This window comes from Nilaparvata lugens, chromosome 5 (assembly GCF_014356525.2).
Source record: "Nilaparvata lugens isolate BPH chromosome 5, ASM1435652v1, whole genome shotgun sequence".
In the NCBI taxonomy this organism is placed as follows: Eukaryota; Metazoa; Arthropoda; class Insecta; order Hemiptera; family Delphacidae; genus Nilaparvata; species Nilaparvata lugens.
The window spans coordinates 1-23,425 of record NC_052508.1 but is presented as its reverse complement, the minus strand read 5'-3'; the positions used below and the strand labels follow the sequence as shown (position 1 = coordinate 23,425).

At 34.3% G+C, this 23,425-nt stretch overlaps 1 long non-coding RNA gene across 1 annotated transcript; it reads left to right on the top strand.

The window, feature by feature from the left end:
• The first annotated feature begins 1,920 nt into the window (after window positions 1–1,920).
• On the top strand, window positions 1,921–7,515 carry LOC120351575. Its single transcript, XR_005571455.1, has 3 exons — window positions 1,921–2,076; window positions 4,865–4,866; window positions 7,287–7,515. It is a non-coding gene; the product is annotated as an uncharacterized LOC120351575 (long non-coding RNA).
• Window positions 7,516–23,425: the final 15,910 nt, after the last annotated feature.

The window sequence follows — 23,425 nt, the reverse complement described above, 5'->3', positions numbered from 1 at the left end:
GTTATCTTATGAATAGTGTTATCATTCATCAAATCAGTCTTATCAAGTCATAATTATCATCACCCAGTACAATTGAATAAATTAAGTCATACATTGAAAAAAGACATAAACTATTTATAAACTCACAGCACTGAATATCATATTTTCAACAATTTGAAAATTAATTTACGGAACAATAAGCATTTTCATTCAGAATTACATTTAGTGCGTTTTTTAATTTATTCAGAGGCAAGTTTCTTCTAATATAAGATAAAGGCAGATTATTGAACATGGAGTACACTAGATAGGAATAAATTTCAAGCTCTTACTCAATCTGACATTAGGAGTTACAATACTCTAGTAGTCCAGATAACAGTAGACCTCACTGAACATCCTTCGCAATGTGGTAACGAGAATATTCAGCCATCTACTAGAAATGCTATCTACTAGGAATAAAGTCATTGTAATAATATCAGGGCTTTTATAAAATGTTTGCCAATGGCCCCACTAAGAAATCTGATCGGGCTGGTTGGAGACTTCCAATCAACCATACATTACATTACATTACATTACATTACATTACATTACATTACATTACCAGGGCTACCAGACATTGTTTTGCAGTAGTCGTACTATATCATAATGGAAAAAGTAGAACTTTGATATGAAAGTAATGAACTCACTCCGCTACAAATAAAATCTATTGGTGTGCTAATCTAAATGTTGCACTAATTCAATCCTGTAAAAATGAATACCGGTATAATACTTATTCTGAATTGATGGAATCCCAAGTCCCATTGCGCTTATGATAATTTTAAATGTTACTTTATTAACTCAGTAAGTTCAGAAAGTTATTGCTCAGTTGAATCAGAGCTACGATTAAAAAGATGATTTGGGAATTATCAAGTGGCACTTTTTGTTTTTCACTGGGATTTTCATTTTGTAACATGTAGAGACGCTTGTAGAACAACAATCTGTTAAATTTTTTTATGGGAAAGATTTTATGAGGAAAATGAAGTTTTTCATTGACATTATCATCCGTAACTCGGAACGTCATGATAAATCTTGGCATCTAAAGCTGCGTCTACACCAAAGTTATTAACGAAATGTTAATAACTTAATCCTCACAGATTATTATAGATTGAACGGCACATGAAAAACACATATGTTCATCATGTGTATGATAAGTTATGTTCAATCTAATAGAATCTATAGAATCTATTGGTGTTGACGCAGCTTTACTCTGTGACTGTCTGGAGTTAATATTATATCAATTTGAATTTACAATTCGAGACCGCAGCTCGGAAAAAGAAGAGATGATTAGCTCATAATATTGGGGACCGAGCTTCGCTCAGGAGTAAAAAAGCATAAACAATTTATTACGAATGAAGGAATTATTATGAAAAACCATTTTGGCCATGTGGTTTTTAAGAAGCGGTGATGAATAGGTCAGTGGTAGGCTATTTGGCTTTTATATATTCCATTTCATATTCATATTGATTATTCTGTCGGGTTAAAGGTCTAATATATACGTATTAGCTATATTGGAATAGTTATCTTGGAGTTTGGTAGAAATATATTACATTTACATAGAACTCAATTTATTTATTTAAGGTATGTTCATAATTCTATCTATCTTCTATCTCATTCTAATAGGTTACCAACCCATCCCTATCTTATATGATAAACCTTCAATCATAATCATATACCTGCAGCATGTAATAAAGCACGGCAATACAATTCCAAGAGAAAAAAAAAATCATAAATTTCATTATGAACTTCCTTCATGATACCTGCTTCGAAGGCTGTTCTCTCCGACTGAAACCGACGACGGTCATAGTATAATCTATTGTCCGTATAATGTATTGTCTATACTACAATAGCATTTGACTTCTATGATGACTTCTGCCGAACGTCCTGTTCCATTCTGAGGGCTGTCCGAGAAATCTTTTGTATCAATACCGCAAGAGGTGGGGCAGCCCATGCATGCATCATCGCCTCAACACATGCATGCATGATTAACATACAACAGTAGTTCCAAATTGTTATACCTAAACAAACTCTATCTAATTCTTAACTCCGTCCCAGGTGGTGTTGGTGAGAGAAGTTAAATGTGCTTGTTGTAAGCATTAACATTTTATATGAGTTGCACTATTGTTAAATCATTGTTGATCAAGTCATAAGTGCTCAGAAAAAGTGAAAGCGACAAATACTTGATAATAGGTCAGAGAATGAACACAATATTTTTGGATTTTTCCAATGAATTGTCAATGGAATTTGGAAGGAATAATCCTTTTTGAATTGCGCGTCAATCTACAAATAGAGTGTTTTTCTATTGTATCCTTTAAAAGACGATTTAAAGGATATTAAATAGGGAGTATATCCAATAAGACATTTTGGATAATGGACAATTCTTTTTTATTATTTCTCATCAAAACTTGAAAGTGTATTCTCTCACAAAAACGTCATCGAAAGATGAATCCTAATGTAAATAAGTTTTATTTCTATCAGAATAAATTTTTAGGAAATTGACTGGCCAGGCTCTCCACTGCATTTGACCAGTCAAAATAAATCTTGAACCTTTCAGTCACAACTACCTCCATTGGCTGGTTGATCTAGGGGTGGATACGTTTCAATAGCTAGTCAGTACTTCTTAAAGTTTTTAGAGAAAAACGTCAGCTATCTACAGAGTATGAGAAAAACGTAATTTGAACCACCCATTGAGTCCACCCATCATGATTCGATGTACCAATCGATTGAAAATGACAGCTTGAAGTTAAAAGCCAATAAAAAATTGAATCATTAAGTTTGATAATTTTTCAACAATAGAATAGAAACTCATATCAACTGAAATAGGTACTATCGCTATTCTTGTAAAAACTCTTCCTTCATTCTAAAACTCTAGGAAAGAAAGAATTTGAATCCGTACTCTTATTATGATAATCTTTGAAGAATAAATCTATATTCGATACATAGGAATTCAATTGAGATTGCTAAATGCTGAGTAGGACGATGAAAAATACTATAAGATTTTCTGTCTTCAGGATGCTTCGTAGTATTTAGCTTTGTCTTCAAGAAAGTTTAAAGAATTTGCAGTGTCGAAAAATGTAAATCATTGTTTCATTTCAAGTTGATATATTTATTCCTCTCATTCTCATTCCCTTACTTCTTTGAATATTTTCCATGCAACATGATTCATATTTAATGCTGATCTGCGTTATTTGTAGTTATATGCAATGAATTGAAATAATGAATTTGGTTTCACCTATTACATGATTGGCATATATTAATTAATAGTTGGAGCATTGTCATCATACCAATCTTACCCTATTTTCTTGTATTTATTTCATATTATTATTATTATTATTATTATTCAAAATTATAGGAATTGCAAGTTTTTAGTTTATATTGTTTTTTGTTCCTAAATGATTTGTTTCAAAAATGGGTAGGTACTGATTCAATCATCATCAATTTAATATCGTATTGCAAGTACCTATACACATACGCTTGTGGCCTGCCTCTGTCACTGTCCCTGATGATTAATGACACCCTAGTCCACCCATTCTTAGCGTCTGCCTATCCTTATTGTTATTCTGAAAAATGGATCGCTCAACGGACTGCTAACCCCCAAAGTCGCTCATCGGACGTAACCGATCTTATGGATCTTGTAATATCATATCACGGCGGTAAATAATGAATATGCTACATAAAACATCATCGCGAATATATGTAGGATACCTCTATATTAATAAAGAAATTTGAAAATTCATGCTGTTTCAAATAAAAAACATGTTTTTTTGAATATTTGTAGGATGTAATAAGGGGTAAAACCTATCTGGATGGGGGCATGGAACGATCGAGAGAGAACAATACCCACTCTTCAACGCCAGTGGAATGGAAAACAATAACTGTCAACCCATGCCAATGCTCAATCAATATTGAACAATAGATCTCTTAATGCCCCCATCCATATAGGTTTAGAATAGGTAATTAAGTATATTTTCAAAACCTAATCCAAAATCCAACACTCTAGTCCGCAACTCACAACTCGATATAATATTATGTATTGTTTGAAAAATATCAATTAGCACTAAGAAATTAGTTCTTTGATAATATTAAAATGGGTTATAAAATCGTTATAATACTAAACTCATTTATTGCGTAAAACACACCATATGATAGCAGGATTTGGTTTTCACCAAATGATGGGCATAATATTATTTGATTCGCAATTGGATTGTATATCAATAAAAACTGGTATATGCCTTCACGGTTTAGATGTATGTCGCATCTTGATAAGCTTTGCAGGAACTCATGTTACACCAAGAGCTACAGAGAATAGACTGTCTAATCTCTAATAGTTGGAATTATAACTTCAATGGACCTGTAAAGACTACGGAAATGGGAATCTCCGAGTAAAAGTATAAGTGTGGGATAATATCACTAAACTTAACAGAATGGGGGCATACGATTCATTGCACAAGGGTCGAGTATGTGCTAAATCTACCTCGCAATTGTATAGCTCTCGCTTGACCGACCCATGCCCCCATTATCTAGTCAATAATGCATGTAATAAACCCAAAATAATGTGGAAGATAATTAAAGACAACCTATCATTGAATAGTAAATCTGCTTCACGCCAAGAAAATGTAGACCTGAGTTCTGAGAACTTCAACGTGTATTATGACAGCATAAATGAGGTTCTGGCTGCAATACCAAATAGCTTAAATACTGTCTCCCACTATTTAAATAAAGTGAAAAAAAGAGTTCAATCTTTCTCATTCCATCATGTAGCCGTAGAAGAAGTGTTTCTCGCATTGATCTCTCTAAGTAATAGTAGCTGTTTGGATATTTTTCATTTGAGTTCCTTCATATGTGAAGCTAGCAGTCAGCATATTTGTGAAGTTCTTTGTCATATCGTTAATCATTGTATTGTCTCCAGTACCTTTCCTGATATGCTCAAGCTGTCTAGAGTAGTGTCGATTTTTAAAAAAGGTGACATCAACCTATGTAGCAACTATAGGCCAATATCTATAGTACCAGTTTTTTTCCAAAGTTTTTGAATTTCTAATAGCTCAGCAGATGGTTGATTTCATTGGGAACAATAATTTGCTATCTTGCAGGCAATTTGGCTTCAGGAGAAACCACACTACAATGTCAGGCAGTTATGTCTTTCATTCAGGAAATATTTAATGGTATGGAAGGTAAAAAATCTGTGAACGCAAGACTATTTGATATGTCAAGAGCATTTGACACTGTCTCTCATGACATTCTACTTTCTAAACTTGGAAGTTTTGGTTTTAATTGTAGATCTGTAGCACTTATAAAGTGATATTTAATGAACAGATTTCAGGCAGTGCATTTTAATGAAGATATGTCTGGATACAAGCCTGTTATTAATGGAGTGCCCCAAGGTTCAATTCGAGGACCATTACTGTTTATTATCTATATGAATGATTTGCCAGGCAATATTGAGGATGAGAGCACAACTTGTTACATGTATGCAGATGATGTATGCCTGTAGAGAAACCTTATTAAATGAAAAATTAGAACTGATGTCTGATTGGTGTAATGCTAATAAACTTGTTCTGAATTTGAACAAAACGCAAAACTTATCTGTATCTTATAATAACTTGGATTCAGGGCATTCTGTCAAATTTCTAGGCATCAATATACAAAATAATATGAAATGGAAGTGTCATATTGACTGCACTATCCCCAAGTTAGCAAGAGGTGTTTTTATGTTAAGAAGATCAAAGGAAATAGTGCCTCGAAAAATGTTAGTAAATATAGTTATGTGCATTTACATCTTTTGTATGGAGCTATATTATGGGCCAATTGTAGTGATTCCCATTCACTTTTTGTGTTACAAAAAAGATCAATAAGAACCATGTGTAATGTTCCTCCTCTTACGCACTGCAAACCTCTGTTTGTTAGATTGAGAATTATGTGTTTGCCGTGTATTTTTATTTTTCAATGTTTATTATTTGTAAAAACTAGCTTGCTCTTATTCTCTAGTCATTTTGATGTTCATTCGCCTAACACAAGAAACCTTAGAAACGAATATTGTCGGTACAAATCTAGTCATATTAGTTATAGGGCTTGTGCAATTGGGTTTTATTATCAGTTACCGTTACATATGAGAGGCTTACTAGTGGGTGAATATAAACTTTAAATTAAGGATTTTCTTATAAGAAACTGTTTTTATACCAATGATGAATATTTTGCCTCCAATGTGGAGAATTTTTAAGACGTTGATGTGATGATTTATTGTTGTTTTTATGTAGTATGATTATATATGTAATGATTCATGTAATTTTCTCATGACGTGGCCTATACAAATTGTAATTTGTCTTTGGCAATAAATGGATTTTGATTTGATTTGAGATAGGTTTTACCCGTATAAGTAAGTAAACAGCTTACCAATTTATTTCCAGAAAGCTTGATTTGTTCTATTAGTAGTGTTTAATCAATTACATAATCAGTACAGTAGCAATATTTTTCAACTTCATTCATCAAATTTATTTTACTACTTTCCACACTACTATAGGATTGAACACAAAATACTGTGATTTTGTCAATAACTTCACTATAAATACTAAAATAACTCAACTCTCCTATTTTTTAATATTTAATTCAAGAAGTGAGTAATTTTTAGTTGAATTTTGCATTTGAATAAAACATCATGTTCAATAATTGACTCACATCTATTCAAATAACAGTCGAACAGGTTGTCTGGTAGGCCTATACTGATACCGAATACCACATCAATCATAATTTCCTTCTAGTGATTTTTCACAAAATAAGTCGAACCTCTCTATAACGAACATTCACTTAACGAAATCCTCTACACAACGAATTTTTACCTTGTCTTTTGCCATTTAAGAGTTTTGGCTGCTTATTTACCTCTAACGAATTTCAGACCTCTCAGCAACCAAGTTTTCTCTTCACTTCAACATACAAAATGTAGTGTGTATAGGAAGCAGACGGTCATTCTCAAGAAATCGTTTAGTTTCAGCAGAAAGGTCGATAGACTGAAAATAATGGCAATTCAGGTAGGAAGAAGATAGGGTGGTGGCAGTCAATAGAGGTTGAAACACATGTCGGAAATTGAATGCAAGTTATTGGAATAGAATTTCAAGGACTTGTCATTCGTAGACCAGGCAGGTGAACGACTGAACTTTCTCATTTTTGCTTTTGTCACACATTTCAATTCTTAGAACTGACTATGATGATGATTATCATCCAGGGGGGGCAGCGGGGGCATGTGCCCCGGGCGCCGAGTTGAAGGGGGCGTCAAATTATAGTCAGCATTTTCTTATAAAGATATATAGGTTAAAAAAATAATAACTGCTTTAGGCGTTTATATCTGACATTGTTAATTTGATGTTCCAATAGTGTGATATAGCTCTGTGCACATTCTAAATTTATTTCACTAAAATATTTTGGCAAAACCAACAGAACAAAATAAGAAGTATTTTTATAGCCGCAATATACTTCCGCTGTATAAACTAGCCTACTTTGTTCCATGCTCAGCCCACTCATTAAAAATTAAGTTGGGCTTAATTCAGCAGAGGCATGTGTTGAAGCACAAATATATTTTGGAATTGTAAATAGCCTTTACAACTACATTCATTGGTTAAAATCAATGTGGGAAGTTTTAATACAGCATGTTCCTCTTTTATTAAAATCAGAGATTAAAACAAGATGGTCGGCAAGAATTGAAACTATGGAAGTTATTATATAAACACATGGACAAAGTGCTCTCTGCTCTTAAAGAATCCACCCATGAAGAAGCCACCCATTTTCATCTCCAGAAACAAGAGCTAAATTCCTCATTAAAACATGAAGAGCTCAGAATTTGTTGTGATTACATGCTTCTGATATTCAGTCCTTAAAAAAATTGATCGAGTGAGTAAGTTTTTGCAATGAGAGAAAACAACAGTAGACAATGCTGCAAGAAACATACAAGATCTTTCAACTTTATTATCATCAACTAGGGAGGTAACTATTTAAGATGCAATTACTGAGGCAAATTTTTCATCTTGCAACATGGACATAGCAGCAGAGTACAAGGAAACAAGCAAACGAAAGAAAAAGAAAATGGCAGAAGACGCACATGAAGATGAAGGTACAAATTTGAAGAGATAAGGTACGGGAGAAGTGATTTTCAGAAGATCACTTTTTCAAATTTGTGACAGAGTTATTACTGTGCTGACGAACAGGTATGATGGATGCATTGAAAATGATTGCTGACAAGTTCAGTTTTTTTGTGTGAGGCTCAAATTAAAGCACTAGACGTTAAAACTTTGAAAAGTAAGACTACAGAATTGGCTACAACCTATGCAAACTATTTGAACGAAGAAGAACTTCTAAATGAAATCGAAAGTAACGAGTGTTCTAATATAAGTTTCATACCCTAACTGTAGAAGATGAACTGGAAGCCGCAACAGCAACATCTTTGCTCAGAATATTTTTTAAGAGCAAGTTGTTAGAGGGTTATCGAAACATATGTGTAGCTCTAAAAACATTTGTAGCACTTCCAGTTTCTGTGGCATCTGGAGAGAGAAGTTTCAGTAAATTGAAACTTACTATAAGACCTATTTAAGAAATACCATGACCCAGAAAAGACTAACAAATTTAAGCATCATAAATATTCAACATGAAAGGCCTTCTTTGCTTTCTTTTGATGAAATAATAAACACATTCTCAGCAAAAAAAACCCCGAAAAATTAGAATCATTTGAAAGATGTTGCTTTTGCGGCTTCCAGTACATCTTCTACAGTTAGGGCAAGAAACTTATAACTCTCGATTTTATTATTTAGAAGTTCTTCGTTGAAATAGTTTGTGTAGGTTGTAGGAACTTAATCAAATTATCTTGTGGATCTATTTTTTTCTTGTAACTATATATTTTCTCGATTAACTGACTTATCATTTCACTGCATAACGTTTTTGTTTTACTTAGTCTGTTATATCTTACGATTTACTTCATTCAATAATTAATCTTAAATCCTTGATTGATTTCATAGCTTCAATTGCAGATTCTGCCTCTGGAGAATATTTAATGCTAATGCATTACCTGGATCATGAAGGTGTTTGGTGTGAAGGTGTAAAACACATGAAGGTGTTTTAGTAAGCACAAGAGAAACTTACGACACAAAAAGTATATAGCCCAGTCAATAAAGGTTTTTTCGATCCGAAAATTAAATAAAAGCTGAATCTTCTACCATCGATAGAACCCTCCCAGAGGGTCATTCTCCCAAAAGTCCCAAGAAATCCCCTTGGAGTCCCCCCCTAGCCCCCCTCAAAGTTGAAAAATGCAGGTAATCACGGAAAATGAATTATCTCTGTACCCATTTATCGGAAACAGTTCTATTATATGTCATTAGATTCGTTAAATTATGGACTACAATATTAGATATATTCATTTTCTTAATAAAATCAACAGTTTTCTTGATAAAATAATATATATGTAAAAATTTAGGGGGTTTGCGATTTGATTTTTTTGTTTTCTTCGATTAACTTCAAAGCAAGTAGTTTCAAAGAAAAATGAGCCAAATAATTAATGTAGCCACTCTTATTGCAAATCCATTGATGTATATTGTTATGTATTTGCGATTCGATTTGACGCCGTGGAAGGGGAAACAGTCGACGCGGAACGGCGCGGCAGACTCTCTTAGCCACAGTAAAAAGCAAACTGGAAATCAATTATCTCTGTAACCATTAATCGGAAAAAAATCTATCATATGTCATTCGATTCGTTACATTAAGGACTACAATATTAGTTCTATTCATTGCCTCAATAAATCGAACAGTTTCCTTGATAAAATAATATAATGTAAAAATTTAGGGGTTTTTCGATTTGATTTTTTTGTTTTTCCGATTTACTTCGAAGCAAATAATGTTAAAGAACAATGTGACGAGAAATTATCGTAGCTACATTCATTGCGAATCTATTGATGTATATTGTTATGTATTTGCGATTCAAGTTGACGCTGTGGAAGGGGAAACAGCCGACGCGGCTGACACCATAGTAACATAGTAAACAGAATAATACTGCTGTCTACATTGCATCTCATTTACACTATGGCGCTCGAAACAATTAATTTTGTCTATTGTTTTGACATGCGCTGTATATAGATTTTCACTTTTCAATACTCCTACTAAGAGTAAAATATTACTCTTAAAAATCAGGATTTTGTTGTTTGCTCATAGAATTTATTATATTAATTTGAAGTGTGCCTTCTCCATACGAGTCAGAGGTAACACAATTTGATAACTCTAGTTTCAGATATTGATGTTTTTCAACGAAGTTTCATGATATATTAAGTGTCTGACTCCTTCATCTTATCCTTATTTTGTGAAAAATGAAGATTCAGAATTTCTTTTCATAGCTTTTCTTGTGTTTTATCTTGTTTAATCACTCTTTATAATTTAAGCACTACTTGATAATGGAATTAATATCATCAGATCACGTGAACAAAAAAATAAAAGGGTGGGCCTACCTGAGATACTATATGATAATACTGTACTCCTGATAAGTTGAAAATAATGTTCAAGCTGAAAGTAGATTAATTTGTTGCACATTCGGTTCAAATATTAACAAATGTTACCAAATACTACCAATATTATCACATATAGTGAGAACGAATTACTCTGAAGCTTTCTATTCTCACTGAACATGAAGAGGCAATACCAAGCCAGAATCGCAGTTCCGTTCAAATCATTATTATCAGAGCTTTCAAATTGATGCTATGAAACTATGGATGTTATCCCCATCTCACAATTTCCCTATTTATCCTTATTCTGATTCAGAATAAAGCAGTTGATCTCTATAATCACAAAAATCAATGTACAGTACCTATAATAAATAGTAAAAATAACAACATTTCTAGTAATAATGCAACTTTTTCTAGGTACGAATTTCAAGGCTCATAAAATGACTTTTTCTCATTCACAGGCAGAAATTCCAATGATCTTCATAATAGTAGACTAATCTAATGAAAATTGTTTGTATTGTACATTGTTCGACGTAAGATGAGCTACATTTTAAAGTAATTAACGTATTTAGGATTATCATGTTTATGAATGGAAGCGAGACTGTGATAGAAGATTAGTCAAACTGAAATATAAACATTATATACAATGCATATTTCTGATCAACTATAATTACAAATGATAGTATCAAGCCGAAATCAATTGAGCAACTGAATTTCAAAGTTACTATCCACTGTTCAAATCGCACTGTGATTTCCTTTTACTTCCAAATGGATTGAATTGCCTCACTCTTCAACGTAACAATTATTGTAAAAAAACCAGTGGAATGTGAACGTCATCCAAATAGCATTTGAATTTCAATAGATCTATTCTTTTGGTGCCCTAATCAAAATCAATTTCAATCAACATTAATCGACATAAAGGAAAGCTTCTGCCAACCTTGTGTAATGAATGACAAGATGCGAGTGGAGGTGAAAAATCGATATGTTAACAAAAATAATAGAAGATGATGAATCATCTTTCAATTAATCTTATACGGTAGGGTACTTTGTGGTTAAATGTGAAACACTTTCATGATTTTCCTACCTTTTATGCATGCTTACTCTTCCTTAATTTGTATGTTTGCATGGCTTTCATCTTTAGAATCTACTGAATTTTCATATTGGACTGTCTAAATAATATAGATTCAACTAGTAAGAACGGAAGATAAGCTACTTTACAAATAGAATCATAGAAAGTTTCAACTCAACAAGCCCAATGTATAAATTTTTTTATGCCTCAGCCGTCATATATATTTGGCTCAACTGAAGGTATATTATCAACCTGGCTTGTAGAATATTAACTGTAGAAAACAGCAAACACTGCACACTATGATTTTTCAGGAAATTGCCACTGTTAACACTATTGTAATCTATGATTTATCTCAGTTTTTGAATTCATAACTTATGATAAATTTTAGCATAGAATTATGATCATACACACATATTTTAAATTTATCTATTATATTACGGTATGTAATAGTATGAATATTTTATCGGTTGCAAACAATATCTTTGTCTGTCATAGAATGCATGATTTAGCACATATATAACAACAAAATGATTTTAGAGAATTTAGAGAATTAAAATGTGAAAAATTACTTTCATCGCATGTCAAAACAATAGACAAAATTGATTGTTTCGAGCGCCATAGTGTGAATAAGATGCAACTTAGAAAGCAGTAGGCCTACTACTGCTGTATTTTACTGTTTACTATGTTGAAGAGAGTGAGCCACACGCCATACCGCGTCGACTGTTTCCCCTTCCACAGCGTCAAATCGAATCGCAGATAAATAACAATATACATCAATGGATTCGCAATGAATGTGGCTACATTAATTATTTGTCCAATTTTCTTTAGATTATTCGCTTCGAAGTTAATCGGAAAAAACAAAAATCAAATCGAAAAACCCCTAAATTTTTACATATAAATTATTTTATCAAGCAAACTATTTGATTTATTGAGGAAATGAATAAGACTAATATTCTAGTCCATGATGTAACGAATCGAATGACATATGATAGACTTTTTTCCGATTAATGGTTACAGAGATAATTGATTACCAGTTTGCTGTTTACTATGGCTAAGTGAGTCAGCCGCGCCGTTACGCGTCGACCGTTTCCCCTTCCACAGCGTCAAATAGGATCGAAAATACATAACAATATACATCAATGGATTTGCAATGACAGTGGCTACATTAATTATTCGGCTCATTTTCCTGTAAAACTACTTGTTTCGAAGTTAATCGAAGAAAACAAAAATCAAATCACAAACCCCTAGATTTTTACATATATATCATTTTATCAAGAAAACTGTTAATTTTATTGGAAAAATAAATATACTAATATTGTAGTCCATAATGTAACGAATCGAATGACATATAATAAGACTGTTTCCGATCAATGGTTACAGAGATAATTGATTTCCCGTGTTTACCTGCATTTTTCATGTTTCAGGGGGCTGGGGCGGAAAGCTCCAAGGGGATTTCTTGGGACTTTTGGGAGAATGACCCTCTGGGAGGGTTCTATCGATGGTGGGAAAATCAGCTTTTATTTAATTTTCGGATCGAAACTGCTTTTTTGGACCTTCATTGACTGGGCTAATAATTATAAGTATGATTTACAATTGAGTTATTTATCAGACAATTTTCTAACAATTTTACTTCTGTACTTTTTTATTCAAGTAATTGGCTAGCACTGAAGATTTTTGTGATGAGTGATTTTTGCTACTGTACTGTAATGATCAAGAACTCCATATCTGTCATTCCTTGAATATTCTAATTATCTCAAATTATGCATTTTGTGAATATTCTTTGATTAGATTTTTTTTCATTAAGATTATCTACCCACTTATTATTCTATTGTTAAAAATGCGTTGGAAATTAATCCCTAGTATTAATAGCAATATTCATATTTTCTAAATATTCTCACATCAACAAGTTAATTTTAGAGTCGGGGCTTTGATTTTTCCACCATTGTTTTCAATTATGTATGTAAATGAAAATGAACAATGAGAATAAGACTTATATTATCATTAAAACTGTCTTCTAATTCAACCTAAGTTTTATTTCAATGTCGTATAGGCCTACGACTAATATAGTAATAATCCCTCTCATTATTGTAAATCGGTCGGTGATGGTCGAACATGAGGGGGACGCCAAAAGTAACCCTTGCCCCCCCACTCCTAGAAAAAATGGTAGATCCGGCCCTGCGTCAGATCAAGAAGTTATAGAAGCTTTCAGAAATAACAGGCAAGGATTAAAACTGTGAAATAGTGTACCAGACAACCTGTTCGACTGTTTGAATAGATGTGAGTCGTTTATTGAACATGATGTTTTATTCAAATGCAAAATTCAACTGAAAATTACTCACTTTTTCAATTAAAACATTTAAAAATAGGAAATCATTAATTTATCATCCTGTTGTTTGACACTTCATCAAATATCAATAGGTCTTTCATGCAACGTTTCTAAACTACTTTACACGGTTATGACTTGTTTTAAAAAATTAGCTGTGACCATATTGTACAGTTTGAAAATGTGATCTTCCATGAGTTTGTCTCAATTTTTTGGCTCTCGAAACTATTTATTTTTTCAAGGTAACAAATAATTACGAACAATAACTTTCATTAACAATTTATTTCTCAAGCCGAATTCATAAGATTTAAATATTTAATATGTACAAGTAATAAACTGATATATTATTATTATTATAATTTTATGGCCTTCATTGGACCACTGTAGTCAGTATCTTCCACCCTTACTCCGTCCTCTCTCAGCCCAATATTTCTTCATTTGTTCAGAAATTAATTTCCTTTCCTCGTCCGAAATCACTCTTCCCATTCTGTGTCTGACTTTGATCTGCAGTCTGGTCTGTTTGTCCTTCAGGATTCTGATGTTGTCCGACTTGTTCTTCAAATCTTCGAATGTTATATTCAACTCTCTCATATCCTCCTTGAGTTCGTCAATCCATTTTATATTTGTTTTACTTTTCCACAACTTTTCAATAATTCTTCTGCTTAGTCTGTCCTCCGAAGCTCTAATCAGGTGACCGAAGAAAGATATTCGCTTTTTTTTATTGTACTTGTGACAGGTTCAATTTCTTTGTAAACAGTTTCGTTGGAAGCTAATCTCCAGTGTCCATCTACTTGATAGTTCTTGTTAATACAGGTTCTGATGATTCTTCTTTCGATTTTTAGTAATTTGTTCATTGCGATGGTATTGGTAGTTTTAAAGATGGTTTCACTTGCGTAAGTTATAACCGGTTGAGTGACTGTCTTGTAATGCTTCAATTTTGTGGCTATTGATAGTGATTTCTTGTTGTAAGTGTTCTTTGTGGCATACTGTGCTCTTCTCAACTTATTCAGTCTACTGTCCCACGTTCGATTCTCATTGAGATTGTAGGTTATGATTTCACCTAGATATTTGAAACTGTCTACAATCTTTATTTCTTGATCTCCTATACGGATTTTCTTTGCAAGAGGTGGATCAGTTAGCATGAGTTCTGTTTTTTCAAAAGATATTTTAAGGCCAATCTTCTGAGAAATAGTCTGTAGTGTATTTATTTGTTTCTTTGTTTCTTGAATATTGTTAGCAAGCAGTGCAAGGTCATCAGCAAATCCCAAGCAGTTCAAATTTATATTATCTCTAGAAGTTCCAACTTTGATATTTTTTGGATTAATCTTATACCATTCTCTCATTATATATTCCAGGGCACAATTGAACAACAGTGGCGACAGGCCATCTCCTTGCCTCAAACCTGTTTCTACTACAAAAGATCTGGACAGTTCCCCTCTGAATTTGATCTTGGACGTTGTATTCGTCAGTGTTAGCTCTATCATTTTTATAAGTTTTGGATGGAGTCCTAAGTGTCTCAAAATTTTTAACATTGATCTTCTGTGGATGCAGTCGTATGCTTTTTTAAAATCTATGAATGCAATTGAAAGAGGCTTATTTCGTCTTCTGTAGTACGCCATGATTAGTTTGAGCGTGATTATTTGTTCTGAACAGCTTCTCCATGGTCTGAAGCCACCTTGATATTCACCAAGTTCCTCATCCAGTTGAACTTTAATCCTGTTATATATGATCTTTGAAAAAATTTTGTAGGTGCAGTCAAGGAGAGAAATTCCTCGATAGTTGTCTGGGTTGCTCTTGTCCCCTTTTTGTGTAGCGGATTGATTACTGCTCAGTCCATTGTTCTGGGAGTGTTTCAGTAATCCAGATCTTTGTGAGTGCCATATGTAGAGAGGTTCGCGTTGAAACACTAGCATGCTTCCATATTTCCGCACTTACTTGATTTTCTCCACACGCTTTGTAGTTTCTCATTTCATTTATTGCTCTCTCCACTTCTTGAAAGGTCGGTGGATTTATGTTCTCAGCTTTTGTTTTTATCGGGGTGTAAACTGATATATATTATACAACACATCCACAAATTTCAGCTATATGAAAAGGTGCAATTCATTTTTATATGGCTTGTATCAAATCATAAAACAATTTTCACTCAAAGAAAATTGAGTGAAATACATGTTGAGAATATATATGGAATTAAAACTCATATATGAGTTAAAAATATGTGATATAAAATGGTAATTGAAAAATTAGGTGAGGTAAGCGATGATTATATATCTATCTATATATATATATATATATATATATATATATAATATATATATATATATATATATAATATATATATATATTATAATCCATGCATAAATGCAGGAATCACTTGCGAGACTTACAAACTCATTCTGAAACTGCTTGCCAATTCAATAAGGAACATTTCCAAGTCAGTTGAATTCGGAAGTTTATTTTTGAATTATACAGTGGTTTTTTTTTTAATTTTATGTTTGCAGTGATAGAAGTGACAACTTCAACAAGCTTCTCTTCTAATAATCGAATTCATAGAAATTCGACTGAGTCATTGTCAATATTGTAGAACCGTTCCATAATATTGATTAAAAACTCAAATATGTTGTCAAATTCTACACTGTTCGAATTCATAGAATGTGTACAACAGTATCTGTGATTGTACTACTTCCCCGCCAGCTTCAAGCTGGTTCCAATGTTCAATAGGGTATTAGCTGTCGGGGAGACTAGCTGTCGGGGAGACTAGTTGTCAGATACGATCACGACAACCAGACCCCTCATAGACCTATCAAGCAGGGGATTTTCTGTCGGGGAGACTAGTTTTCGTGAGCGTGTGAGGAGACTAGTTGTCGCCAACAACTATTCTCCTTCGTTCTAGTAGGGGATTTACTGTCGGGGAGACTAGTTGACGGCAATGGTATATTTTGCCAGGGGATTTACTGACGCCTGTGATCAAAATAGCGAGGAGACTAGTTGTCGGGGAGACAGGTTGACGGTGACCCAATAAAATTTCGACCAGATTGGGTGTGGTGCGGGGGGGAGCTTAATTTTCGATGATTTTTGCATGATGAAAAATTTCCAGCCAAACTGGGGCATCTGACAAAACCAACTTCCATCAGGATGACTCTAGGTGTCTTGGCAGGCATTGGGAAAATTATTGATTTTTCAAAATTTTTATTTTGTGGGTCAATGATGCCCCCCTCAATTTTTGGAAAATTGAGGGGGGGAATAGCTACAGTTTTGAATCCCAGCTCAATCGATTCAGAAGATACCAAAACATCGCCTCGCACAGACAAAACATTGATTTTTTCAATAGGGGCCCGGCCCCCTCATTTTTTGAAAAAAAATTTCAGAAAAAAAAGTGTGAAATTCCCAGCAAAAACTGTGAATCCTATAATCTTTTGAATGATATCATTGGCAAGAGGACCAAAAATAACCCACAGGAAAACAGTCAAATAACAAATTTCAAAATTCTAGGGGGGCGTGGGGGGACCCCATATGCAGTGCTGGTTATGGATCACACTTACAGGTTTTTTATGCTCAAAATCGAATTCATCAGTCAAAAAAACATCAGTCCTGAGAAAATCAACAATGTTCATATAAAGAGGGGGATGCAAGGGCAATTTTTAGATTTTTGTCAATTTTGGCTCATATTCCAGGATTTTTGCAGTCATGAATTGATGGTCTATGTATTTTTCACATCAGTTTTCAATGTTGGAATCACATGACCTGCCGTGCATGCTGCTGTATCAACAAACCGAAAATTAAATCCAGGGGGCACTCGAGGGGGGCTGTGTGAATTTTAGCATTTCGAAAAATCTGCAGTCACACTGAATTGTGAGATGATGTTGACATATGTCAAAAAATGATCAAAAGTGATAAAAAAGTGAGTAAAAATAGCAAGAATAACAGATTTCATCTTTCAACCACACCCCCCAATATTTTCAACTTTTGAACCGCCTATTTCTCAGCAAAGTGCAAAGAAAATTTTTGTTCAGTGCCTCAACATTACTTGATCCTCACAATAAAATTTCGACCGTGTTCCAGGGGGTGTGGGGGGAACCCAGGCTGAACCCATAGGCTGAACCCAGCCTATACTCTACCTGGCCAAACCAATCCCACCAACCCTACCCTATCTATCCTACTTTACCCAACCTACCTATTCAACCCTCTATCAGTCAATCTACTTAACCTACCCCACCTAAGCCACCCTACATAAATTATGATATTCAACCCACTCTATTGCAGCCTACTTTAACTACTCTAACTACTCTAACTACTCTACCCACCCCACCCTACACAACTCACTCAACCTAAGCCACCCTACCTGAAATAATCTACCTAAACTATTCAACCTAATCTTGACAACCAAACCTACCCTACCCAATATAACCTACTCAATCTTCCCTACCTAACCCACCTTATCAAAAAATACTACCCAACCTAAGCCTCCACCCTACGATAACTAACCTTCCTAAACTATTTAACCCGATCTTGACACCCTAACCTACCCTACCCAAGATAACCTACTCAATCTACTCTACCTAATCCACATAACCTTAGACATCCTACCTAACCAACTCTCCCCAATCACCTATCCCACCCTACCTAACCTACTCTTCCTAACCCACCCAACATAAACTACTGTACCCTACCCTACCCTGGCCCACTCAATCCACTCTACCTAATCCACATAACCTTAGCCATCTTACCTAACCAACTCTCCCTAATCACCTATCCCACCCTACCTAACCTACTCTACCTAACCCACCCAACATAAACTACTGTACCCTACCTACTTGGGCGGGCGAAGCCTGTCTCCCAGCGGGAGTGCGAAGCGCGGAGGCTGCTACTCACCCCTGTACAGTCATACCACTCATGGGGTTGCAGTTTTCCTGAGAAAACCAACCATTTTAATATGAAGGGGGGGATGCAAGGGCGATTTTTGATTTTTGTCGATTTTGGCTCATATTCGAGGATTTTTGCAGTCATGAATTGATTGTCTATGTATTTTTTACATCAGTTTTCAATGTTGGAATCACGTAACCTGCTGTCCATGCTGCTGATAGTGTATCATCAAACCGAAAATTAAATCCAAGGGGCACTCGAGGGGGGCTGTGTGATTTTTGGCAATTTTGTAAAATCTGCAGTCATACTGAACTATGAGATGATGTTGACATATGTAAAAGACATATGTAAAAAAATGATCAAAAGTAATGAAAGAGTGGATAAAAAATATCAAAAATAACATATTTCACCTTAGGGGATATCTAGGACCCCCTCAATTTTCTCAACTTTTCAATTGGTTATTTTATAGAAAAGTCAAGAGGAACAATCTTACTCAGCACATTGAAATAAGGCTATTCATCTTATAAAGATTTGATGGAATGATATATGAGGGATGTAAGGGCAGTTTTCTATTTTTTCCAATTTTGGCCCTCACAATTTAGCAGTCAAGATTTGATGGGATTTGTAATATTCAAATCAGATATTGTTTTTGAGATTGCATCCAGCCACCAAAAGAAACATGAGTCCAGCGCAAACCAACCAAAAAAATCCACCCAGTCACCCAGGACCACCATCAACCTAGGGCGATTCCTCCATGTAGGAAGTGAGGAAGTTCCTACACTTTGATACAAAATAATAATAATGTCTTCATAGTGTATCTATAGGTTATAGGAGCATGCGAATACCTATCAAAATATTATAGAAAATACGGAATTGAAAGATACGGAGCAGTAAGGTTTTGCAACATAAGAAGGCTTGTAGCGTTGTAGGAAGTCTAATCTATTCCTACAATTCGACACTAGCGCTGCGCTACATGCTAAGTGGACGCGGAAGGAACTACTCGTATATGAATGATTGAATAAGGTCCTTCGTAAGTAGCTCCTCAACCACATGGATTATCGAAACGAAATAATCGATATTTGATCCAATCGATTGACTTGCCGACAATGTTTCTGCTTTCTGCAAGACCTAATGAAGTCTTCAAACGGACACGGACAATATTTCAATGTAAATAGTTTGGAGGCTAAATTGTCGTAATTTACTCCTCTTCTTCCTTCATTAACTGCATTTCTAAATTGTATGACTATTTAGTGGACAATTATTTAACAGGGACATTCATTGAAAAAGCAGGAGTGATCCATGGTCCAGTGGATAGAGTGCTTGCGTAGCAGCACAGAGATCCCGTGTTCAATCATAACCAAAAGTTTTTTAACCAGATCACTCCCGTGTTATCGGATGGGCACGTTAAACTGTCGGTCCTGGCTGAAGTATGACAGTCGTAAAGGCCCATTGACGGCTTAAATTACTTGCTTCAAAGTCAATCGAAGAAAACAAAAAATCAAAGCGCAAACCCCCTAAATTTTTACATATGTAATCAGCTGGGGTCGATGACTCCCAGAATTCTATTCTCTTCTGGTGGGGTTGGACTGTGCAGGACGCTGGTTGAATACAGTGAGGACGACAAGAAGATTCTAACACCGATTTATTCCACAGAATCAAATAAGAACAAGTGACAACCCGACAAAATGAAAATAAAAGTATTCCTAAATCTCAACACAATAAAATATGGCAACAACAGTATTAACAGATTCATTCCACAAAATTCAAAGAGGATCAAGTGGCAACACGACAAACTCAAAATAAGAAAATATTCTTAAATCTAAACACATATTATGGCAAAAATAGTATCAAAGATTTTATTCCACATAATTTAAAGAGGAACAAGTAGCAACACAATAAACTCAAAATAAAAATATTCTCAAATCTAAACAGAAAATACTAAGATCAATCTCGGGTCATTGGCCGTGCAGTATAGGACATATCAACGGTCTCGAAAATTGTAAAATGGTTGGCGAGTGGCTTTCCAACAATAATAGGTAACAATTTCAGCTCAATAATTCAATCTGACACAAATAGATCAATCAATATTGGTCAATAAGAACTATAAATTTTGGCACGTTTAGAAAGAAAAATAAATCTAATTATGATATGATATTAGTTTAAACCACAGTAGGTTAAACTAGAAGTTTATGTAATAAATACTAGATAAATTTTATGTAGTAGAACTAGTAGCTCGAATTAATAAGGATTGGTCAATCATAACTATGAATTTCGTGGGATCAGAAAGCAGAATAAATCTAATACACGCATCAAATAAGATGATATTAGTATGAACAACAGAAGGTTAAACTAGTAGCCCTTCCTGAGTGCTCTCTCCCCAAAGGGCGAATTGGATCAATAATATATAATATCATATCAATAATAATACTTGATTAAGTTCAAAGTAGTAAATATACTGTGACAACGATCTTCTCAGGGAGAATCGGAATTATCAAAATTGAAGTTTGTTTTGATTATTAATAATTCAATTTAATGATAATGAAGATAATGTCTATTCATTTATCAATCCGCGCTCTTTGCTTGACAAGGAACTACACACCAAGTCCCTAATTGAATCAATATCAAAGGTGAGACTTTACAAAATCCAACTAATGAATTAGCTTATGATTTAGAATGTCATCAACTACACAAAAGGAAAAAAGTTACTTATAAATTAGAGCGTCATTAACATCACAAAATGGAAAAATAAATATACTATTAATTTAGAACATCATTAACTACGCAAAATGGGAAAATAAATAAACCTATAATTTAGGACGTCATTAACCACACAAAATGGAAAAAAAATCAACCATTAATTCAAAACGTCATTAACTACACAAAATGAAAAATAAATAAATTAACCTATGATTTAGGATGTCATGAACCACACAAAAAATGAAAAAAATAAATTAGCTTGTTAACTGTCAGGAGATGGATTTCCAATAAATTTCTCATTTCTTAAGACATTGAAATTATATCTAGCTCAAAAGCATTGAAAACAATACCGACTTTCACCGAAAAACTTTATCTAGAGATGAGGTATTTCTTGACCTCACTAGTTACTTTAACAGCTCTCTGGAAGACAGCCTAGGCCTTCGCTGGAGGCAAATAAGAACAAATTTAGTGTCGAAAATATAGAAAATACAAATAAAACGTTACTCCTCTCACAACAATGCAAAAGAGAAGGTGATTATGATTTTAAACAGGACAACCTTGAGGAGGATGGATGGAAAGACTATTAAGCATCAGTTACAAATATTCAAATACTCAAATCCAAAAGAATAATAAATTATAAATGAACTTAGTTATCTATGGTTATATTAACGATGTGCTACCATTGAATACGCTTGACTATTAATCAGTTACTTAATCTCTGTGTCTCAGGGTTTCGAGTAGGCAGAAGGCCTCCTCCAATAGGGCTTTTAAAACTTGAAAAAATTTGAAAGAGGAAATTGCTATGATTAAACTGGACTGGTCAAAATGAAAAAATGGGTGGCTCAAGCTTAATAATGAATTAGGGACTCACCAGCCACAATGTACACCCTCACAGTTGTCCACTCCATCCTCCCGTGGTCGCTGCTTCTTGGTCTTCTCCAGGTGACGGTTTTGGAATTAGAATCATCGGTTAGGGTTTCCGAATCAATCAAGAAACCTCGTATTTGTCGTCATCGCCGACCAACGGCTAACCCCCCACTCAACAGAAATTGCCAAAATGGTACGATATCGTACGATATTGGAAAAATCTGGAACAAGAGTCAGTGACCACAGAATGTGACATGGGACTGCACAAAAGTGCATTGTGACAAGCTTTTAGGAATACAATTTGTAATTATGGACTGCTGGCTAAGCAGAGCATTGCCAAAATCTTGAATTCCAACAATAAAATTTTCTAATTAAATAGTCAAGCTACAATGTCTGATTCAATGAAGGAGTTTCATTGAGGTAGAATTAGTTCATAGTTATCCAATACTGCTCATTCAGCGACTATGCAAAATCATGCGATAAATTCAGATTAGTTAGTTATTCCATTGATTGCAAAATAATTTTCCTAAAGCAGTCTACGAATTTTCTTTTGGCCGGTAGCACCATATAAGGCACAATGAGTCAGCAGTAGCTACAGTTGGAATTAATACAATACACTCTTACATGCTAAGGAGCTTGTTTCATATTCAATCTAAAATAATTCAATTGTAACCAAATATATTATTTTTTTAAGAAAACTGTAAGTTTGATTGAAAAAATGAATACAACTGATATTGTAGTCCATAATGTAACGAATCGAATGACATATAATAGAACTCTTTTCGATCGATGGTCACAGAGATAATTGATTTTCCGTGATTAACTGCATTTTTCAACTTTAAGGGTGGCTAGGGGGAAAGCTCCAGGGGGATTTCTTGGGACTTTCGACTTCGAGAGAATGACCCTCTGGGAGGGTTCTATCGATGGTAAGAGATTCAGCTGTTATTAAATTTTCGGATCGAAAAAAACTTTATTGACTGGGCTATATACATAATCTATATATATAAATGCGAAATGGCACTCACTCACTGACTGAATGACTGACTGACTGACTGACTGACTCACTCACTCACTCACTCGCATAACTAAAAATCTACCAAGCCAAAAACGTTCAAATTTGGTAGGTATGTT